The following is an 11,443-nucleotide window of genomic DNA, read 5'->3' as shown; positions in this document are numbered from 1 at the left end:
TATAAACATGCAAATATATTTTTCTGATGAAACTTCAATAGATTCTTTGGATTCCAATCCACTTCACCCTCCCCACCCCACCCCCACCTTACCCTGCACTAAAACAAGCTGGGTTTTCGCCCATTTGTAAATCGATTTGAACATTTTACTCCACATAAAAGGATCATGATGATAATTTCAGTTCATATTGTCATCATGCATAGTCACAAATTCTTTTCCTTTTGACAAGAACTTTCCAGATCCACTCTCCCAACTACATCCAAATACACAATATGGTATTGTCGACTATAATCAACGTGCTGTGCGTTACATTTGCATGACTTACTCATTTTATAACTGGAATTTTGTACCTGTTGACCCCTTCACCCATTTCACAGACCCCTAACCCTGCCCCAGGCAACCACCAATTTGTTCTCTATATCCATGAGCTCAGTGTTTTTGTTTCGTTTTGTTTGGGAGTGTTTTTTAGAATAGTATTTTGATTTTTTAACATTAGTATCTCTCATTTTCTCCCTGATTTATTTCGCCTAGCATACTGCCCTCAAGGACCATCCATGTTGTGACAAATGGGAAGATTCCATTCTTTTTTTAATGGCCAAATAATATTCCACTCAACAAACATATTACATTTTCTTTATTCATTCATCCATCCGTGGGCATTTAAGTTGTTTCTATGTTTCGGTCACTATAAATAATGCTGCACTGAACATGAGGATGCAAGTAGCTTTTCAAATTGGGAGTTTCATTTCCTTTGGATAAATACCCAAGAGTGGAATTGCTGGATCATAGAGTAGTTCTATTTTTAATTTTTTGAGGAAATTCCATGCTGTTTTCCACAGTGGCCACACCAGTTTGCATTCCCCACCAACAGTGCACAAGCATTCCCTTCCCACCACATCCTCGCCAACACTTATTTCTTGTCTTTTTTTTTAAGATTTTATTTATTTATTCATGAAAGACAGAGAGAGTGAGAGAGAGAGAGAGAGAGAGGCAGAGACATAGACAGAGGGAGAAGCAGGGCCCCTGCAAGGAGGAGCCTGATGTGGGACTCGATCCCGGATCCCGGGATTAGAACCTGAGCCAAGGGCAGATGCTCAACCGCTGAGCCATCCAGGAGTCCCTATTTCTTGACTTTTTGATAACAGCCATTCAACCCGGCGTGAAGTGACATCTCATTGTGGTTTTGATTTGCACCGCCCTGATGATGAGTGATGTTGGGCATCTATTCAGGCATTTGCTGGCCACCTGTATGTCTTCTTTGGAAAAATGTCTATTCATGTCCTCTGCCCATTTTTTAAATCGGATTGTCTGGGGTTTTTTTGCTATTGAGTTGGATGAGCTATTTACATACTTCAGATATTAACCCCTTAGGAGGTATATGATTTGCATTCAGTAGTTGCCACATTATCTCAGTTATACTGAATAAATCTGCCCTTTGCCCTGAAAGAATACAATATCTCTATCTTTCAAGGCTATTGTTCACTGTACAAATACCCCTGAAGAGATAGTGCCTCTTCTTGCAAGTTGCAGAGAAAGATAAACGATCCACGGAGCATTATCACCCAACAGAAGGAAAGCCTTTATGTCGTTAGCTCATTTAAACCCACTAGAAAATATCCAGTTGGTGCCCAATGGGTCTTCAGCTCAAGAATGGGGAACCAAGCCCACATACTGTGCAGCTGTCTCCCAACGGACACACAAAATTCCACACAATTTATGCGCAAATGATAGAAGAAATATAAAAGTGTGAACATACATATACCCATTTGCTTCGAAGAGAGTATTTCCACGCATATATTTCCTCGTACTGCCAGCTCAGAGGACCTAGAAGCAGCCACACCCCAGTAGCAATGGGCATGATGGTAGGGGCCAAATGTCTGTGTTCCCCAAAATTCATATGTTGAAATCCCAGTGCCAAAAGTGACAGTATTAGAAAGTGAGGGGGGCCTTTAATAGAAAGTTAGGGCATCAAGGGGCTTAGTGCCCTTAGGGACTTAGAGAGCTTGCCTTCTCCCTCTGCCACCACGTGAGGATAAGATGATAGGACGGCCGTCTGCAGCCGGAGGAGGCTCTCCCAGCTGTGCTGGCACCCCGACCTCGGCCACTCGGCCCCCAGAACGGTGAGAAAGCTCTGTTGTTTATAAGCCACCCAGTCTGTGGTAGTTTGTTAGAGCGTCCTAAACCGACCGAGACCCTCCAGTGCCCAGATGTCGGTCCGCGATTCTCCAATAGAAGGCAGTGGGCTCCTTGGACAAATAGACGATTCTAGGGCTGGAGCAGGAGATACACAAGAGGAGCCTGGAGCATCCTGTAGTGCCAGAAAGAAACGAAACACTGAAAAAGATTTTTTTTTATTAAAAAACAAAAAGTATGAGGTGCCTGAGTGACTCAGGGGTTGGGCATCTGCCTTGGGCTCAGGGGGTGATCCCGGGGTCCTGGGATCGAGTCCCTCATCCAGCTCCTTGCTCAGCAAGGAGCCTGAATCTCCCTCTTCCTCTGGTGTTCCCCCTGCTTGTGCTCTCTCTTTGTCTCTTTCTCCATCTCTGTCTCTGTTAAATAAATAAATAAATAAATAAATAAATAAATAAATAAATAAATAATATTTTTAAAAAGGCAAAACCGCAATGATGGGTCATGTCAAAGGGACACAGGAGCCAACTGAAAGAAATTCCAGAGGCCAAAACTGGAACGGTTTGAGCAACAAAATAAGTAGAGCAGGATTGGGTTATATCTCAAGGTATAAAAATAGGTAAATAAATGATTGAATAAATAAATAAATGACAGAGAATATACAAATCTATTCCAGGAATTCCAAATAATTTATGTAAATACTATCCCCTCCAAGCGACGGAGCATATATCGCGGCTCCTTGACTACTGTGGGCTGCTTGCGACGACTTCCCTTCAAGGAGTACAGTATGCAAAGAGGAAAAAAGTAATTTTATGGTGGAGAAAGCTGACGAACACTACCTAAGCCAGGTGATCAAAGTCAATATCAACAGTGATAAGTCAGATCGAGAGTGTGCACTCATGGGGAAAGCATTACACAGACCTCAGTGGTGGGACCTTCTATTAAATTCTTGGCCAGCACTCCTTAAACCTGCCAAGGGCATCAAAAATAAGGAAAGTCTGGGAAACTCTCACAGCTAAGAAGAGCCTAAAGAGACATGACAACTAAATGTGATGTGAGACCCTGGCTGGGATCCCAGAACAGAGACAGCACAGGATGAAAAAACCTAAGCAAACCTTAAAAAGCATGGACTTTAGTTAATAATAACGTAGAGATATTGGTTATTTCGTTGTCATCCTCTCAATTTTCATAACGTGCAGATGGACATTCCCACACAACAACAATTTCCATATAGTGATGTTCACGCTCCATTTGTTCAGAAAGGTTTTAAATTCGCTAACTTGGGAAGGTATCTGCATCTCCACGTTCTCTGCAGCATTATTCGCAGTAGCAAGGTAGGGCACGGCCTACGTGTCCATCCGCAGATGAAGGCGGCGAGGGTGTGTATATGCATTCGTGGATAGTGAGCTATTGCTCCTGCGCACAAAAGGAAGGAAATCTTGCCACTTGTGACAACATGAATAGACTTCGAGGGCATTATGCCGCGATGATGCCGTTACGATCTCACGTATAGATGGAATCTAAAAAAACAAAAACAAAAGCCAAGCTCATAGATACAGAGAACAGATCGATCCCAGAGGTGGGAGTGTGAGCTGGCGTGAAGTGGGGGGAGTAAGCCAAAAAGATACAAACTTCCAGTTATTAAAAAAATAAATCCTAGGGATATACTACTGCATTATGTATCTGGAAGTCGTTACGGGAATAAACGTGAAAAGCTCTCATGACAAGGGAAAACCTGTTTGGTGACTACGCATGGCAATGGATGTTAACTCAGTTTATTGTGGTGATTGTCTCTCAAAATATGCAAATATTGAATTATTATGTTGTGCACCTGAAACTAACGCTACATGTTAATTATACCTCCAGACTAAATAGTAATAATAATAATAATAATAATAATAATAATAATGATAATAATAAAAAGCTTGAAATCAGCAAGAACTGTCTTGCAGTGGGAGCTGTCTTCCTCGCCCTCCGAGGATGATGAGGGTCCAGAAGACCTCTTCTTAAGCAGCGAGGCTTGGTTAAGATGAAGATTGTAACGACCCTGGAAAATCCTCTAGCCTGTCTCAAGATGGAAAGCGCTCGAAATTCATTATTTTTGAAGATACCACGAAATAAGAGCCTTATACCCCCAACCACAGCCGAAACCTAAGAGGGTAGATCCCCAGAAGTATCCCACAAACACGGCCATGCTGCGAGCACCAGCTGCTGGGGGTGTGGATGGCTGGGAGCCGGGAGCTGGCCGGCCAGTTCCAGGCCCTAGAACATTCGGGAAAGTGCGACGGACAAACCAGGGGCGTGGACGGCCCCGCTGGGCACCTGCCGCCAGCTGGCAGCTTGAGCAGAGAGGGGATGGCCTGAAGAGGCGGAGGGGACCCAGGACGGGAGCTGGGGGGGCCTCACTGACTCCCGGGCCGTCTGTTGAGTGCACGTTGGTGCCCGGGCCGGCCCAGCGTCCGATAAGCCTCCTGTTCTCCAGCACAGGTCGAGGTTGCCCTGGACAAGGGCTGCCTTCTTTTGTGCCATCGGCCCCTCCCGCAGATAGAGCTCGATGGCCTGGGAGTTCTGTGCCCGGGGCGGTGCTAATTCAGCGCGTCTGTAGGCCAGCTCCCGCCTCCCAGGACACTGCCCGCTGCAGCATAAACAGCACTTCGGGGGGCACCCTCACGGCCACCCCCTGGCTGCTGTCCCAGGAAGCCTCCGGGCTACCGAAGTCTTATTTTTTTTATTGGAGAGAGAGAGAGAGAATCCCAAGCCGACTCCCCCGCTGAGCGTGCACCTGACGCAGGGCTCCATCTCACGACCCTAAGGTCACGACCTGAGCTGACATCCGGAGTCTGACACTTCACGGACTGAGCTGCCCAGGCTCCCCAGGCCTCTAGTCTTTCCAAACATAATGATATTGCATCGGAATGTTCCCTACGCCCTTTACTGGGGCTTGAATATTATGAACAGGAACAGAACTCATCTCAACTTTGAAATATATCGACCCCTCTTCTTTTTTTTTTTAAGATTTATTTATTTATTTATTCATGATAGGCTTAGAGAGAGTAAGAGAGAGAGAGGCAGAGACACAGGCAGAGGGAGAAGCAGGCTCCATGCAGGGAGCCCGACGTGGGACTCGATCCCGGGACTCTAGGATCAGGCCCTGGGCCAAAGGCAGGGGCCAAACCGCTGAGCCACCCAAGGATCCCCTGGATCCCTCTTCTTAAGGACAACAGAAAAATCAGTAGATGCGTGAAGAGTGGACACTGTGTGCAAATGGAACGCATTCGTGAAGAAGCTGGACCGGGGCAGGTGCAATCACAGAGCCCCCGCTTTTCCTCGGCGCTCCCCACTCTGACAATCAGTTCTCCCTCAGCCCCTTGGATGAAAACTGTGGCAGGCTCCACGTGTTTCCCAAGAACTCTTAGTTTTAGAAAAAAATCCAGTCTGGTGATCATCTAAGTCTAGTCCAGTGTAATATAAAACAGTCTAAACATCCTTCTGTTACTTTACAGTCTTACCCCCCCTTCGCCCCCCGGTTTGAAACCTGGAATGAAAGAGGAAGATGAATGGTCTTCTCATCCTGTCCTGGCTCCTCCCCTCGCCCTATTTCCTAGGTTCGACTTTCTGATCTCTCCCGGGCCTAAGGGGCAGAGTATAGGGTGAAAGGTGTCTCAGTAGACCTGTCCCTCCAGAGAACCCCTGAGACAGCTGCCTTAGCGCCAGGGCTTGGGGACACAGGGGAGAGTCTATTAGGCACCATGCCTTAATTCCTCATCCTTGTATGTCACTGAAACTTAATTTGAAAATTTCTCCTTTTTTGGGATGCCTTCGGTGCTCAGTGGTTGAGCATCTGCCTTCAGCTCAGGTCCTGACCCCGGGAGTCCCTGGGATCGAGTCCTACATCAGGCTCCCTGCATGGAGCCTGCTTCTCCCTCTGCCTGTGTCTCTGCCTCTCTGTGTGTCTCTCAGGAATAAATAAATAAAATCTTAAAAAAAAAAACAAAAACCTCCTTTTCACAACAACGTAAGGGACCATGAAAGATGCCCTACTAGGCAGACGCCTTTCAAGTAGACTCATCGTGAGTCGCCTTACTCATTCAGTGGCCCCGGGCCCGTAGCCGGCTCGGGTCAGCCCTGACCTGGGTGTGCATGGCCCTGACCCAGCCCTGCACGGCGATGCACCGCGTTGGTGCCCGACCCAGCAGCTGAGCTCCAATCTGAGCTCCACGACTTCCTAGCCATGTGTCCTCGGGCAGGTCACTCGGCTTCCCTGTGATTCAATGCACTTGTTTGTAACACCAGGGTAATAATAGTTCCCCCCTCATAGACTTGCTGTGAGAAGTAAATGAGATAATTATGCACAGCTTTCAGGTGAGTGTCCGGTACATAGTAAGTGCTTACTGAATACTAGATAGTATTAGTGGTGTTTTTTTTTGTTTTTGTTTTTTTTTTTTTTTATGATAGTCACACACAGAGAGAGAGAGAGAGAGGCAGAGACACAGGCAGAGGGAGAAGCAGGCTCCATGCACCGGGAGCCTGACGTGGGATTCGATCCCGGGTCTCCAGGATCGCGCCCTGGGCCAAAGGCAGGTGCTAAACCGCTGCGCCACCCAGGGATCCCCTAGTGAGTTTTTTTTTTTTTTTTAAGTTAAAGCATAAGCGACAACCTGAAAAAAAAATTGGAATAAGCACAAATTACAAAAAGTTACTATTCGGAACATAAGAAGAACTACAAATCTAACAGAAAAAGAAAATGCAAGGGAAAAAATGATCAAAAATATTTGGAATAAGTAAAAAATACAAGAAGTTACTATTCATAACATAAGAAGAACTACAAATCTAACAGAAGAAGAAAATTCAAGGGGAAAAATGATCAAAAATATTTGGAATAAGCACAAATTACAAAAAGTTAGTATTTATAACATAGGAACATGAATGCCATGAACATAGGAAGAGCTCCCACAAATCTATCAGTAGAAGAAAATTCAAGGGGAAAAAATGATCAAAAATATTTGGAATAAGCACAAATTAGAAAAAGTTAGTATTTATAACATGGGAAGAGCTCCCACAAATCTATCAAAAGAAGAAAATTCAAGGGAAAAAAATAATCAAAAATATTTGGAATAAGCACAAATTAGAAAAAGTTAGTATTTATAACATGGGAAGAGCTCCCACAAATCTATCAGAAGAAGAAAATTCAACGGGAAAAAATGATCAAAAATATTTGGGATAAGCACAAATTACAAAAAGTTAGTATTTATAACATGGGAAGAGCTCCCACAAATCTATCAAAAGAAGAAAATTCAAGGGAAAAAAATAATCAAAAATATTTGGAATAAGCACAAATTACAAAAAGTTAGTATTTATAACATGGGAAGAGCTCCCACAAATCTATCAAAAGAAGAAAATTCAAGGGAAAAAAATAATCAAAAATATTTGGAATAAGCACAAATTACAAAAAGTTAGTATTTATAACATGGGAAGAGCTCCCACAAATCTATCAGTAGAAGAAAATTCAAGGGGAAAAAATAATCAAAAATATTTGGAATAAGCACAAATTACAAAAGGTTACTATTCATAACATAAGAAGAACTACAAATCTAACTGAAGAAGAAAATTCAAGGGGAAAAAATGGTCAAAAGATGCCAAAAAAGCATTTTTACAAAATAAGTATCATTACTTATGAAGAAACTTGCCCGTCTCAATTGTAATTAAAGAAATGCAACTTAAAACAATTCGGATGTGCCCTGTGTTGCCTCCAGACTTAAAATCTTTCCCGTATGGGTGAGAGTGCGAGGGCACTCCCATATCCTATTAGTGAAAATAGAAGTTAGCAAAAGCCTCCGTGGAGAGCCATGTGCTGGTACATTTTAAATACATGCTGTTTAGACAGACCAAGTACACACCCCAAGGATCACGCACTCCCCACACTTGCTTATCCCAGAGAGGACTAGTGATCTTTCTAAAAAAAAAAAAAAACCAAAAAAAAAAAAACACAAAAAAAACAATAGATGCCCACTCATCCTACGAGACGTCACTTGTGGTCTGCGCTTCAAGCGTCTGCTTCCTCTCTAAAACCGACCGTGAGCTCATGCATCTTTAAAAATCCATTAGTAAACAGATTTGTCCACTTAGCAATAAAATCAAATCTATTTTTCAGCTGAAAATCTAAATCAGGGCGTAGGACACGTTTTCCGTGAGAGGGCAGAGAGTAAATGTTTCCAGGTCTGAGTCATACAATCTCTGTCACGATCACTCGGCCCTGCTGAGGTGGCGCAGAAGCCACCGCAGGCCACCCCTGGATGACGGAGCGCAGTTGCCTTCCGGTGGAGCTTCGCTTGTGGACGCTAAGCCTGACTTTCGTACCATCTTCCTGTGTCACAAAATGTCACTCTTCCGATTTTTCTCCACTATTAAAAAAATGTAAGAGGCGTTGTTAGCTTGCAGGGCATAGAAAAACAGGTGGCAAGCTCGATTTAGCCCAAAGGCTGTTTTGGGTTTTTTTGGGGGGGATTGGGTTTTGTGTGTGTGTGTGTGTGTGTATGTGGCTTTTTTGGACCTCTAATCCCAGAGATGGAACTCCGTTTAATCTGGTCAGTGGGCTATTCTAGACCACAACAGAAAAATTCTCAACACATTTTGGACCATTTTCTCAATACTTCACAGTATGCAAATATTACAACAAACACAACAAATTTCCTTTTCCCAGCTGGGGGGGGAACAGAGGGCATTCCTTAGAGGTTATTCCAGTTCTAATGTACTTGTAAATATACTTGGGGATTTTTTTTGGATTTTCAAAAAAAAAAAAAAAGAGAGAGAACCTGTAAATATATCAAAAGGCACAGAAAAGATGGAAATAAATAGGGAAATGGAAGAGGGTGAATTAATGTTTTCCATTAAAACCAGTGATTTGGGGGAGCATCTGGGTGTCTCAGTGGGTTAAGCATGTGAGGTCAGCGCAGGTCATGATCCCGGGGGTCCTGGGATCGAGTCCCACATCAGGCTCCCTGCATGGAGCCTGCTTCTCCCTCTGCCTGTGTCTCTGTCTCTCAATGAATAAACAAAATCTTTTAAAAATAATAAAAATAAATAAAAATAAAATAAAAAAGAATATTCTCATCTAAGGAAATAGTGATAGTTTTGGGGGGCGGGGGAGGGTCCAGCCATAAGGATGTTCTTTGCAGTGTGGTTTATGGTGATGAGAAGATGGGGGGGGGCGGATCTCTAAATACACAAGAATGAAAGCCTGGTTGAGGGATTTATGAACCCTGCATAGAATAAAATAAATGGCATTCGATAGGAATCAGCGGAAAAAGCAGGACACAAACCGGTTGGAGACTTCAAGTGCTAGTTTTTAAGCCGCAAACGTGGAACTATTGTCAGGCTGAAAGGAGGTGGGGTCCTGTGACGATCTGGGTGCTGAAAAATAAACTGTCAAATCTTTAATAAGGCCATATCTAACAGTGACCATAAATATTTCAATAGTTAGAGGTACAGTGTGTTGGGGACTTGCGGGTATAGTTTCGGTGCCCAATTAACAGGAGCGGCATCAGCCAATGCCAGCGTGCCCCCTGCTGTGGCTGGCTTCTGGAAGGCTCTAGAAGAGTCAGCACAGCTCTCGGGGCAGCACCCCCAGCAGCAGCAGGCTCGCCGGGTGCCACTGCCCGCAGGGCCCACAATCCCAGGAGGGTGAGCAGGGGACCCGGGGGGACGGACAGGCCCTGCCCCGGGCCCACGAGAGCCCCCCCTCAGGGTCATCCCGTGCACAGGGCCCAGGGGACGGGCCGGGGCTCCCATCCCAGGGGGTCCGCACAGCTGCCAAGTGCCAGGTGCAGTGCCCACGGCCAGGGCCCCAGACTTGCATCTCGGGGGGCCTGCATGTGCATCACGGTCACCCACACCGAGGGTGTCTTCAACCTTCCAGCGTTCAAACCCGTTCTTTCCTAAAACGGGCTTCGGAAGCTATCGCAACTGCTGGGAGTTCCAGGTGCCACCCATCCTCCTGCCACTTCCTGCCACTTCCAGGTGAGCTAAGGGGCGTTAAGAGCAGCCTGGCGTCTGGATGCCCGGGTAGCCCAGTGGTGAGTGTCCGCCTTCAGCCCAGAGTGTGACCCTGGGGTTCCGGGATCGAGTCCCGCATTGGGCTCCCTGCATGGAGCCTGCTTCTCCCTCTGCCTGGGTCTCTGCCTCTCTGTGTCTCTCATAAATAAATAAAATCTTAAAAAAAAAAAAAAAAAAAAAGAGCAGCCTAAGGTTACTGAAGCGATTTTTAGATACACTATTTTAAAAGTTCGTGACATCATCAGCTCTGAGCTGTTATTTCTAGGTCAGCACAACGTCTTGTCTGCAGGCCTCGTCATGCAGCAGCGACCGTGAAGGCCGGTGACCATCGGACACCCTGGGGCCCAGTGGGGTCGCCAGTGGGGCGGGGACGCACCAGCAGCGGGGTGACATCACGCACCCTCCAGCGGCTGACCTGCCACGAGAGGTGCAGGGAATTCTTTCCCCAATGGAATTTAGACCAAATGAAATCTCTGATCACAACTTGGTCCTAAAAATGTTTTGAAAAAGCTAAGAAAACGTTAAAAGCTTAGAAATAATTTGTATATAGTTCATCCTGATTCAAACAGATTTCCCATTTCTTTAAAAGATATACCTTGGAGATCCCTGGGTGGCGCAGCAGTTTAGCGCCCGCCTTCAGCCCAGGGCGTGACCCTGGAGACCCTGGGATCGAATCCCACGTCGGGCTCCCGGTGCATGGAGCCTGCTTCTCCCTCTGCCTGTGCCTCTGCCTCTCTCTCTCTCTGTGTGACTATCATAAATAAAAATAAAATAAAAAATAAATAAAAAAATAAAAGATATACCTTGGTCTCACTTATGGAGAGAAAAAAAAGGTAAAATCTGGGCTTACTTAAATATTTACCAAGTAACCCCGGGAAGGGAAGCTGGATTAGACAACAGCTAAGTTCTGTTCCAACACCTAGATTCTATAATTCTAGGAAATAAGTAGGATTTGCTTCTATTTTGCTTGGTTTGTTTTGGGTAGTTGGATCTCCTTCAAGCCCAGAGTTTCTTTTTTTTTTTTTTTTTAAGATTTTATTTACTTATTCATGAGACACAGAGAGGCAGAGACCCAGGCAGAGAGAGAGGCAGGCTCCATGCAGGGAGCCCGATGCGGGACTCGATCCCGGGCCCCGGGCCCCGGGGTCACGCCCTGGGCTGAAGGCAGATGCTCAACCGCTGAGCCCCCCAGGTGCCCCCAAGCCCAGAGTTTCTAGGATACTTTCAAGCCCCCCCCCTCCCGGTTTCTAAGAGTGAAAAC

The sequence above is a fragment of the Canis lupus genome, chromosome 10 (assembly GCF_011100685.1).
Source record: "Canis lupus familiaris isolate Mischka breed German Shepherd chromosome 10, alternate assembly UU_Cfam_GSD_1.0, whole genome shotgun sequence".
Classification (NCBI taxonomy): Eukaryota; Metazoa; Chordata; class Mammalia; order Carnivora; family Canidae; genus Canis; species Canis lupus.
The sequence above is the reverse complement of the archived record's forward strand: the minus strand, read 5'-3'. Positions refer to the sequence as shown.